The sequence below is a fragment of the Cibotium barometz genome, chromosome 3 (genome assembly GCF_041138505.1).
Source record: "Cibotium barometz isolate CiBa-2024 chromosome 3, ASM4113850v1, whole genome shotgun sequence".
Taxonomy (NCBI): domain Eukaryota; kingdom Viridiplantae; phylum Streptophyta; class Polypodiopsida; order Cyatheales; family Cibotiaceae; genus Cibotium; species Cibotium barometz.
Window position 1 is genome coordinate 52,714,997 of NC_141048.1, and position 13,101 is coordinate 52,728,097.

The following is a 13,101-nucleotide window of genomic DNA, read 5'->3' on the forward strand; positions in this document are numbered from 1 at the left end:
ACACATGAGTCTAGAGGCGTGAACCTAGAAGTGTAATCCTAGATACATGAGCCCACCAAGCGTCATGTGAGTCTAGCTCACCAGACTTACATAAGCCTCTTTCATATTAAAAAAAGCACGAGCCTATAAACGTGAGCTTAGTGGTGGCATGAGTCTAGAGGCCCAAGTCTAAATATGTGAGAGATGTGAGTGTACAGGCATGAGTTTACCAAAAAGAAATGGGTTCACAAAACCAAAAAACTCATACTATATATATATTCCAACCTGCTTCACGTGAATGATTTATGAGAACCCAATCCAAACTAATGAAAGCAATAAAACATTCGATCATAGTGCATCAAACCACACCTCCTCAAACCCACTGAACCTTCGGTTTTGCAGTATTGAAAAGTGCCCCCTAACCATCAGATCTACCCAAGCAAGAGCTATGGGGAACAAGATGAGCCAATTAAATGTGAACGTGAGCACATGAATACTGGAACCCCTTGAAATAGAAGCAATGGGGCCACAATCCTTCGAGCCCCAAATTCACTAATTCTATCTTCGTAAATAGCACCATGAAAAGGGCATTAAACCATCCCATCTTTGGAAAAAGCTCCACTAATGAGAAGGAGCTAGAATAGGACCATGAACCTCAAGGTTATTGCTTCCTCCCTTAAACCATGTCTGTCATGTCGTGCTAGATTCACTGTCCACTATAGCCAAGAGGGGAGTGAAGCTCTAGTCACCACCCAACCATAGAGAATAAGATTGGTGTGGTTACACCCAACTCCCACTAATATGTGGCTTGCCGTCCACATTAGCCTAGCCATCCGGCCGTTCGGTCACCCGCCCGCCTAGCTTTACAGCTACCCAACTGTCCAACTAAGGTATCCTCACTCCTAGACCCCGGATGCACTCGCCGTCCACACTTTGGTGTTTGGGCTTCGCATCCACTCGAGCTCTCACGTGTCATTACAAGCTACATGACATTACCCCCCCCCCCCTTAGAATAGTTTTTGTCTATGAAAACAAATTGGGGAAAGAATTTGGTAAACATTCTTAGTTGGTTCCATGTTGAAGCTTCCTTTGGCCTATTCTTTCACTTAACAAGTGTCTATCGATACACAATATACCTCATGTTTCGATCTCTAAACCCAAGAATCATCCCTGCTTCATGTGACTCCAAGAACTCAAGAACTTAACAAGTGTCTATCGATACACAATATACCTCATGTTTCGATCTCTAAACCCAAGAATCATCCCTGCTTCATGTGACTCCAAGAACTCAACCAAAACTTAGGATGAACTATGTTGTCCTAATAGATTATGTTTTTTGCATTGTCATGAAAAATTGGATGCATGAGAGAGCTCTCTAGCACCCAAGTTTGTAGATTACACTACCATCTATAGTTCTACGACTATAGGAGATCTAGACTCTAATCCATATATTAAATAAATGGAGCAAATCTAGTTACACTAAATATCAAATTACTCTAAGAAAATTTAAATATGGCAAGAACTCCTTTCAATTGGGTTGCATGTTGCTAACATATGCATGAAGCATATCCTCTAGCATTTGGTTGACTTTCTCTGCCTAACCATCAAGCTATGGATGGTCAGTCGTACTCATACTCACAGTAGTTTCCAAAATTTTGAAGATTTTCCTTCAAAAGGACTATCGAACTTCCTATATCTATCACACACCATATAGTTTTTAGAGATGTTTGATAAAGAGCCTAGCAAGCTCAGATGTTTTCACATCCCTTTAAGTTGGAATAAATTTGGCCATCTTAGTCAACCTATTCATTCTTCCCTTTAAGAAGAGTTTTTGTCCACAAAAATGGTCAAGAAACTATAAACAAATGTATGTGTGCAGATCGTACAATCATCCATGCATGTAGTTTTCCTAAGTACTAGGACAAGGAAAATAGGACACACTCATGTATTTTTCTTAAATACTATGACCAAGGAAGCATGCGGCGCTAGTGTTTCATTTGGAAACACTAAACCATAATTGCCACTTGCAACTATGAACGATGTCAATGAAACACAAACCACTATTCTTTGCATGTTCTATGACAACAAATATATTTCTCTGTTGTGGTTAGAAACCATATGGAGTTGAATGAAACAATTTTAGTCTTTATCAAAGTGTTCTATAATGTGGTAAAATTCAATTGACGTTACACATAGTCTAGGGATAGCTGCACTTTCCCCTCTCAAAAATTTCTTCCATTCTTCAAGAACAATTTTGAGTCCTTTGTTCTTTCTAGAACAATTCACATATCTTACAAAACGAAGATGGTGTCCACATAGATAGCATCTATGTGATCTATAGTGTCTATGCACTACTAGAAATCAAGAGTAATGTGCAAGTAATGAGAGTCATACAAACCCCCAACCCCACCAGTAGATACATATTTATCTACATGTCTATTCTGGCCACCACTATGGGCACTACAACCATGTGACTCAATAGCTAGCTATGTCTCTATAGACATGTCTTTGGAGACAAACCAGTCATGTACATATGCGAGTACGCTCTTCTCATAAATGTACACATATGGTGTGGTTGTATCTTTGTACAACATTGGCAGTCAATTCTATGGCAACTATAGCCATGAATTCAAAATCTTCAAGACATAAGTGTCTAAATAATATGCCACAAAATGCATTGTCATAGCCGGCTATACGACACAACATCACTCTAATAGAGAGAGATAGATGTGATAGATAACTACATCTGAGTCATTTGCACGTGTTGAGGAGCACTACAACTACTCCTAAAGTGATGTGGATATACGTCGCCATCGCCCGATCTACCTTTGCACACTCCTTTTAGCTGCCCTTGCCCAGACTTTCACAGCTCAAAGATCTTGTCATTAAACGCTTCGTCTTTGGGCTATTCAACCGGCTACCATCTTGCTAGTTGGAGAGAGTGGAGAAGAATTCTCGTGGCCTTTATGTAGGCACATGGGCAGGCGCAGCTGCTAACGCATGGGCCAATCGAGTTGTTTGTTCATGCTTGTGGGGGCTATATTGTTTGCTATCCTACTGCTAAGGTTGCCCTGCTTCATGTGTGAGAGTGTTATGAGAGGTCTCTCTTGTGCTAGAAGATAAGCACACGCACATTTTGAGATACACATAGGCATCCCAATTTTGCTCTGCTCTTGTGCTAGATGGCCACCTCTTCTCTCTCCTGCGGGCAATCAAGCAGGTTCTCAAGGGCTTATTATTAGTCGAGCAGGCATGTCACAGCTCTCCCCCTAATATGTGCTTCACACACGCGCGCACACACACCCACACACACACAAAGAATCTCTTCCTCTCCTTTTGTTTAATTTACAGAAGCGCACTTGCTTGCTTATGTATGGGCTTTAACACACACATATCTTCTCCACAATTAAGTAAATAGCACACAATTTTCTCCCAAGCTCACACATACACAAAGAGTATTGTACAGAGAGAAAACTAGAGAGAAAGAGAACAATTAAAAAAACACAATTAAGAATAGCATTCTCTTTCGAGTCTAGCCACATGAAGAAGTGAGAGAGATGATGGATCAAAGCGTCGCTCTAATACCAATGCCATGTCACAGTAGATCCACCATCTACCATAGCCAAGAGGGGAGTGAAGCTCTAGTCACCACCCAACCGTAGAGGATAAGATTGGTGTGGTTACACACACCTCCCACTAATATGTGGCCTGCCGTCCACATTAGCTTGGCCATCCGGTCACCTGGCCGCCTAGCTCTATGGCTAGCCAGCGCTCCGATTGAGGTATCCTCACCCCTAGAGCCTGGATGCAATCTCCGTCCACACTTTAGTTTTTGGGCTCCGCATTCGGTCAAGTTGTCATGTGCTATTACAGGCTATGTGATAATGTTGCCACAAATATTTGGTGTCGATCATGAACTAGGTTTGTCCAAAGCTGGTTGGGTAAGCAGCTCAACAACTACAAGTATGGTAATCATGACATGTCTCTTTTGTTGTACCCTTGTTGGGATGAGTATTCCATAAAACACCCACACACATTACAATCAAGAGTCCCATCTTCTACATGAGCCCATTATTGAAGCTTCTGCACCACGAAACCTAATTACAATTCCTCTCCGTTCGGAAAAGGGATGGGGACCACAAGGAAGGGGAAAGAGCTAATGGCTGGGATCCACAAGAGAATTTACATAATGTTTCCTTAGCCACACAGTAAGCTAGACCAATATAGAATAAGTGCTATCGGAAACTACATAGCTTAACCCCATGGGACAAGAAATCCTAAACCCTAAAATAGAGGGATTAGCATAGCTACTCCCTTACATCCTGCAATAGTAAACTAGGCCGATATAGGATAAGTGCCATTGGAAATTTTATAGCTCAACCCCATGGGGGTAAGAAATCCTAAACCTTGAAATAGAGGGATTGGTGCTCTATGGCTAGCCAGCGCTCCGATTAAGGTATTCTCACCCCTAAACCCTGGATGCAATCTCCGTCCACACTTCAATTTTTGGGCTCCGCATTTGGTCAAGTTATGTGCTATTACAGGCTATGTAATAATGTCACCACAAATATTTGGTGTCGATCATGAGCTAGGTTTGTGGTTGGGTAAGCAACTCAACAACTCCAAGTATGGTAATCAGGACACGTCTCTTTTGTTGTACTGTTGTTGGGATGAGTATTCCATAAAACAACCACACACATTGCAACAATCAAGAGTCCCATCTTCTACATGAGCCCATTATTGAAGCTTCTGCACCATGAAACCCAAGTCCAATTCCTCTCCGTTTGGAAAAGAGATAGGGACCACAAGGAAGGGGAAAGAGATAATGGCTGGGATCCACAAGAGAATTTACATAAAGTCTCCTTAGCCACACAGTAAGCTAGACCAATATAGGATAAGTGCCATTGGAAACTGCATAGCTTAACCCCATGGGACAAGAAATCCTAAACCTTGAAATAGAGGGATTAGCATAACTACTCCCTTACATCCTACAATAATCTAGGCCGATATAGGATAAGTGCCATTGGAAATTTCATAGCTCAACCCCATGGGGGTAAGAAATCCTAAACCTTGAAATAGAGGGATTGTTGCAACTACTCCCTTACATAATGTTGCCACGTGAATATGCATAGAAGACATGCTTAGGATAGTGTTTGAAATGGAAAGGGGAGTTGTTCACCTAGAGACTTATAATAATTAGGCAAAACAAATCCAATCCACATCTCAAGGATGATGACTTAATTGAATGGAGACCCCATTCACTATTCATGGGAAGTTTGATCGATTTTGAAAATCTATGGGAAGGGTTGATGATCCCACCAAGGTCTATAAATTTAGATTTTGCCTTGAAGGCAAGCTGGCAGAAAACTGGTTTAATTGATTAGGCCAACAGTTGGCAGGGCTAGTTCCAAGTGTAACCTCCTAGCTAGTCATCCAGTTCCTCAAGCTGTTGGATTCCTTCACTTATTTCCATGAAGTGATATGGTTTAATTGATTAGGCCAACAGTTGGCAGGGCTAGTTCCAAGTGCAACTTCCTGGCTAGTCATCCAATTCCTCAAGCTATTGGATTCCTACACTTATTTCCATGAAGTGATATGGTTTAGTGTGCAATTTATCGTGACAAAAACTATACAAGTTCTTGGGACAAAAGATCTACTGCCAAGTTCATCTATGAAAATGTAATTACTCATTTTAGTTGCCCATTAGAGATACTGGGCACTAAGTTCATCTAGGAAATGTGATTACTCGTAGTTTCCCACTAGAAATACTGGGCAACCAAGTTCATCTAGGAAAATGTGATTACACCATTCTCACCACTAAGATGGTAGAGGTATCAAGAAGGAATTAAAAGAAGCAGAAGTTGCACTTTGCTTTATAGGCCTACTGCATCGCATACAAAGTGGCCACTATCAACAACACACCTTTGATGCAATCATGTCAATGGAACACTTGGTTCTAAGGCTTTGAACTATAGCAAGGCAAAAGTTCAAGAGAAACCCTCTCACAGAGAGGTTAGTTGTGTTAGGGAAACTAAGAGAGGAAAGATTACAAATCTAAACACTCGGTTCCAAGGCTTTGAACTATATAGCAAGGCATAACCTCAAGGGAAACCCTTTCACATTGAGGTTAGTTATGTTAGGGAAATTAAGCGAGTAAATATTGTGATCCGCATTATGTATTGATGGTTAAATAACTATGATGCAAGCAATGGTTTGACGACTAACTAAAGGACAAGTGCATGAAGATAGGAGACATGGTACTTACGTATAGTGTTAAAAACATCAAATAAAAACATGAGTATATAGCCACTATAGGAGACATGGTAATTATGTTTAGTGTCAAAAAAACCAAATGAAAACTTAAGTATATAGTCCAAGATCCCTATTGAGTAGACTTTTCTTGAAAGACGTGGACCTTATTAGGCCATCCACCCCTCTCACCATCCATAGTACCCTTACCACAAGCAATAAACTTTCCAATCCTTAACCATGAGTTGTTTTGAAGTGGAGTTTTTCATTGGAGATAAACCAATGTCTTGTAAGTTTTATGTGACCCCCATAGGTACAATGAAAGAATGCATTATCCTCAGAAGGGGATAGAATCACGACCACACCTTGGCACTAACTAACATACACAAGCATTGATAGGTAAACCCAGGCACTCACACATGTACATAGTATAAATATGTGCATAAGTAAACCTAGGCACTCACCCTTAGCTCTGATTTTTAGACTAGGATTTTTCTTACAAATATGCTAGTGCTCTCTTTGAGCGCTCTTGTTATGGGGATAGTTTTCCACATAGGCTATGCCCGCGGACAACCAACCATGAATGGCAACCTTATTATGCTTCCTTATGATGGGTTGGTCCTATGTCTGAGTGATATTATGGCTAATATGATTTTATTTCTTGTTGCAAATGATTGTAAGTAGAAGCAAGAGGTACGTGGATGTGTGTGTGTTAGCTACCAAAGCAAGGCTTGTGTAGCTTAGTTGGCTTGTTTGATGCAAGGAGTGACATTTTAGTTGTATACTAGCAATTTTCCGTTGCTATGTTGTTGAAGTTAGTACAAGTGCTGTAAAGCAACCAGAATTGTGTGAAGTTGTGTTTTTCCTTTCACTAGTAACCTTTTGGCATGGATTTTTGAAGGGTAGGAAATATGAAAAATGTGAGAATTTCAAACTTGGATTGTCTATGCTAAAAGGTTACTAGTGAAAAGTTTAGTTATTTCCGCTTTGTGTGTATCCTTTAAAAGACTCTTTAGGGGGTCCTAGAGCCAATTGCATTGCCCTACGTTATGACATTGCATACCTAGCACTGTGGTGGTAACATGGCTTTCTCAATTAAATATTAACACACTGCTCATTGGAGTTAAACCCCAAACATCATATGCTTCCTAATGTTGTCGAAAAAGTACTCCCTAAGATTAGGGCACCTTGGTGCAAGTGGGAAGCATGGTTTTCTCAACTCACGTTGACACACACATCATCGTATGCTTCCTAGGGGGCTTGTCAAAAGAGACAACATCTTCATGGGCGCGTATGGAGATATATTGGTTTGCTTCTTTAGGCAAGACACAAATTGAAGGCCATTTTCATCTTCTTCACTTCTTCCTCTCTAGTAGAGAAGAGGTTCTCTCCATAACTTATGCAAAGCTACGAGCTTGTTTGGATGGTCTTTGAGTTCTATTGCAACTACACACACACACATGACTTATAGGCAGCATTGGTTGTCGGTTGGTTGGTCTCAAACCTATAAACCAATTGGCCTTACAGGTGAACCCAGGCACTTACAAGTAATCCCAGGCACTTACCTAGGCACTTACAGTTAAACTCCGGCATAAAGATGTGCAAAAATAGCATATGCAACACTCTGTGGTGGCAAACAGTCCAAGGGAGCGTGTGTCCATGTGTGTCCTAGGGAGTGTGTATCTTAGCAAATAGACAAATAGCTGATGTGCAAAAAGTTTGTTGTATTTCAAAAAAAAGTACGATTACAAGATGACAAAGTGCATTTTCAAAACAAAAATCAATCCCTTTGACAAAAAGTTCTCCCCATCATACAAGACAAAAAGTAATCCCTTTGACAACTGGTCAATTTTCCAACACCTCCCAGACCTAAGCTTTGAGTTATGTACATAGCATTAGCACATCTGCATGTGCAAACCAGTCATGCCTAAGCTGCAACAAAAGTAACATGAGTCTTAGAAGCAAACAATGAGACATCATTTCACACACCATCTATGCAACATGATTGTAGCATGGTTGCTTACCCATGCTTTTCCTAGTGTAGACATCCTCCACCAAATGTTTCATGGCCGCCATTATATAGAACCCACAATCGACACCATTGGGCTACTGGGGCCTCGCAATGCTCATGAACTTGAAGCCCATCTCTGGTGTAGCTAACAAATGTGCAAGCAATGGCTCCGAACACGTTGGGGCCATGCTTTGTAATGAGACTGCACCACAACAAAGATAAGCATGTTAAAAGCACACAATTTAACCCATGCATGCAACACTTTTGGAGGACGAAGACGCTTACCGGTACACCTAGGGCAGACAATCCAAGTGGTCCACAAGGTGTAAGGAGTCAAAGAATAGTATGCTCAGTTTTGCATTGGGCAGATGGGACAATGGCCATTGTTATATAAAACAAACAAGCACCAATGACCACTACATTCACACACAACAAAGTATAAGTTGATGAATGCAACTTCTAACCTGGCAACTCGACTGAGAAAGGGAAATTCACCGGATCACTACGGCCAGGAAGACAAACATAACTAACATGAAATCAATGCCAACCACCAACAGCATGGGGGACATCTTTCTTGGATTTGAGCAAAATGGCATGCTATACCACGAGGAATCGATGAATGCGACTTTGTCTACACACTAAGTTCTTAAGGTGCTCATCATCCACACTACAAAAAAGTTCACAATCTTTGTGCTAGCTTCATTCAATCGAAACCCATTTATTAGAGCTTTGTCAACCTCCACCACAATAATGGGCGTCTTCGTGCTCTCAAATAAAATCAATTGGGGGAAACATCCAACCTACAAGAAATATAATTAAATAGCTTATATGATAGTGTTGAACACACATCTACAGGTAAACCCCAGCATATTCACTCACCTCCACTCAGCCAGGCAACTTGCAGGCTATGCTTGGGCCCACTCTCCATGACCTTAACAACACCATGTTGCCCACAGCGAAACACCAAGGTTAATCCAGTTCCAGCCTCCAAGGGGCTAGTTATTGTTATTGGTGTGTCTCTAGGGTGGATCATCGCATGCATGGGCCGCAAGTGCCTTGCACGATCACCAAAGCAATCGTCGCATCTCTCTCCTCATCATCATCCCTCTCCTCCTCGTCACCATCCCCATGATCCTCCTCACCCCTCCCCTCTTCCTCATCATCAGCCTTATCGATCGTCACCCTCCTCATCACCCTCTACATTAACCTCCTCCTCATCACCCACCTCCTCACCATCCTCTACAACCTCCTCATTGCCCTCATCACCCTCCTCATCCTCCTCATTGCCCTCATCACTCTCCTCCTCATTAATGCTGAAATGAGTGATGCTAGAGTGCCAAGTCACCTAGCCAAGTGATCCCACATAAGCTATCATAGCTTTGTTGTACTCTCCTCATATAAAAGCGGTCCATTTGAAGTAATGAATCAAACAAGCTCTCAAGCCTCTTTATGAGTACAAGTCTCAATCTTGTAACCTAATTATGCTTGAGTTTAAATCTTAATTAGCTTAGTTCATTCATCATGATTGTCATTAGGTATCACACCCACCTTAGCTTAGCTTAATCACATGTTAATTAGTGTAAGATTAAGTCATTCTTATCATCACCATCTCCATGTGAGAGCTTGGATCCATGAGCTTCAACATGGTATTAGAGCCAAGTTCTTCCTCCCTATAGCTTAGCATCCATCTTCCCTCAATCCACATTAGTCTAATCCCTTCACAAATCATCTCATTAGTCACTAATCACATTCTTATCCTCTTGCCCTCTTTGTGGCCAACATTGATTTACTAATTTCTCCTTAATCTCTCAAGCATTTGAAAAACCCTTTAAGCCACCTCTTCTCCTACTCTAGGCATCCACTTTCACCACACTATTACCACAGATTTGTGTTGTACGGCCCACAATCGGTGCTTCACTCCCATGACTAGTTTTTTCCGTCATTCCGCCTCTACACATCAATTTGGAGCAAATGCTCTTAACTATGCTTAGAGCATAGTATAAGTTCCATCTTCAACTCAAACATTGTCGAGTTTCATCCAAGGACTGAGGACAATCAACCAAAAAACTAATCGCCCAATTGCACATATATCTATGATTTTGGGGTTCAATTTGAGCTGGATTTTCTTTGCGCTCCTTATTCCCTCATCAAGGGCAAAGAGCTAAAGCAAAAAGCCCCTTCAATGCTTGCTTCCTCATGCTAAATTGAAGGCTCCAAATTTTAGCTATCTTAATCATTGTGATTAATCACTAATCACTATCATTAATATAATATTAGCAGAAATTGGGCCAACCAAAATTCAAAATTAGAAAAATTAGGTGTAAATCCATTGTGGGAAACTTTTTTTGCATCAAAATTCATCTCAACCACTTTCATTGCTCAAATAAGTGATTTTTTCACCGCATTAGCATATACTTTGCACCTTAATCACTTGTAATAGGGTTAGACAAATCACTTGTAATAGGGTTAGACACTTCCTGAGCACTAAAATCAAGGCTCAAGGTAAGATCGCCTTCTCATAATGGAGCATGTAGATGGGTTTTACACATGGCGAAGCAAGACCATGTACTTGCTTATGCGTAAGGGACTTTGGCACCTGATTGAGGATGAACAAGTGGAGGTTGAGCCACTTCAAAACAACAAAGCATTGGGCCTTATCGCTCAACAAGATTTTCGGCACTTACTCAAAGAGCTCAAACACTCAGAACTATCTCATGCCGTGAAACACTTCAAAATAGTTCACTTCGTGAATTGACTCTAGCAGTTCACATCGTGAAATGGTCACAAGACGTCCACTAATCGAAGCGGACACGTGGCATACCCACTTAAGCTGGCTATCGGGACTGATGGGCTGGCTGAATCATAAATACTCCTTCTTTCCCTTTTTTGTGCATATTTTCTCGTCCTATTTTCGGAGCTTGCGCGTTCATCTCGTCATCACCTGGCTGCTATGTTGTTGCGTTTGCATAGGTGTTCATCCTCTTCTCATTTCTTGTGACCATCGACTCACAGGTAGGAGCTCCACTTAAACCTTCGAGTGCTTTATTCGTTTTGCATATTATATTGTAGAACTCTTTAAAAATACATTGCACACATTCCACAGATTGTAATCGCATGTGTCTTTTCCCTTCATTTCATTGATTTCTTCTTGTCTCATCACTACACATGCCCCCTTTTCCCAAAATCGCCTCACACGAGCAAAAGCTATTAACCTGTGAAATAATAGTCTATTATTTCACGGAGTCCACACCAACCTCTCACTTGGCCTAACACTGCCCTAATCTCTTATAAATCCTTGATTCATATCGTAGCTAACCACTAACACTCATTCAAATTAAAATACATCACACACGCAACTCCGCTATCTCACGAAATAAGAAACTACCATCTCATGTGGCTTAAGCATCTCACGCGCTAAGCCTCTCATGGCTCAAGCATCCCATGCGCTAAGCCTCTCATGTCTTAAGCTTCTCACGTGTTAAGCCTCTCACGGCTTAGCACTTCACATACTAACATTTCACGGATTAACCTCTCACACACTGCTGTTTCATGACTTGCACCTTCATGAATTAGAACTCATTCCCACACACACCCTTTATTGCTCACCCCACTAACACTCTTCACATATCAGAACACACACACACACACACACACACAAAGAAGAAGGAAAAAAGGAGGAACACGAGCTCCTACTAGTCATGATGATTGATGCTCTTTTCAATGTTACAGATGGCCTCCTCCGCTACATCAAACCTAGAAGTAGAAGGGAATCCAGCCGTCACTCAGGCCAGTACCATAGGGTCACCAGTGGTAAGAAAGAAGCGAGCATCACGCGGCAGCAAGCTTAGCTAACTTGGGACATATGCACAGAAGTTCCAAGGCTATGTGATTAGCAAGGACATACAAATAGCTCACAGAAAGTTTATGCTCCAGTACCACAGCCTAGAGTGTTTATAGATATTGGAGGATACAAAGGTCAAAAACAAGCTGGAGAAGGTGGGCCTTGGATGAATGGCAGAGATCCTCCCCGCAATATCAATAAAAACTTATGTGCGGAGTATTTGAAATCATATGCAAAGCCACCAAGAGATGTACAATAACAAAGTTAGATGGCAGCACACCTGAGCAGGTCCTCATATCAGAGAGGAACTGATACACGATGCTCTGTAGTTGCCCCCACCAATCCCGACACATGTCCATAATTTCGAGTAGATGCCCACGGAAGACATGCTAAACAGGATCTCCTATAACGCCAATGAGGAAGAATACAACAATATAAGGGATGAAGTAGATTAAAAGGCTTGCAGAGCCATGTCCATGTTCATGCATGTAAAACCCCTGGATAGATATAACAAGGTACCCCTAAACCGCATCGCGAAGGTCCATGAAGAAAAAGAGGAAGACTGGGCATGGTACATACATCGAAAAATGGAGAATTACCTCAAGTCACACCAATCAAAGGTGTGTAACCCCTGTCTCCTTACTAAAGTGCTCAGCCATGCATCTAACCTTCCAGTTCTAGAAGGCACTTAGGAAGCACAAGTATCCCAAGATAAAGGATCCTTGGAACCATCTACTGTCATTCCCAAAGAGCTGTAGGGAAGAGCTTCATTGAAGCAGGTGTTGGAACATCAAGAAGCACAGGGAATTGAAAAGATACCAACAAGTGCAGCTCCTGATTTGCCACTTCACACACCACCCTCAAGCCCTGCCCAGATGCTTTTCACAAACTCTCACCACTCCACGACTTTGTCATCTCGGATCAACCACCTCAGTGAAGATTGGTGCAAAACAGGCTCTAGAACAACAGGTGCCCCAAATAGATGTAAGTGCAAGGTATAAAGAAGCTATATCAGCACAAC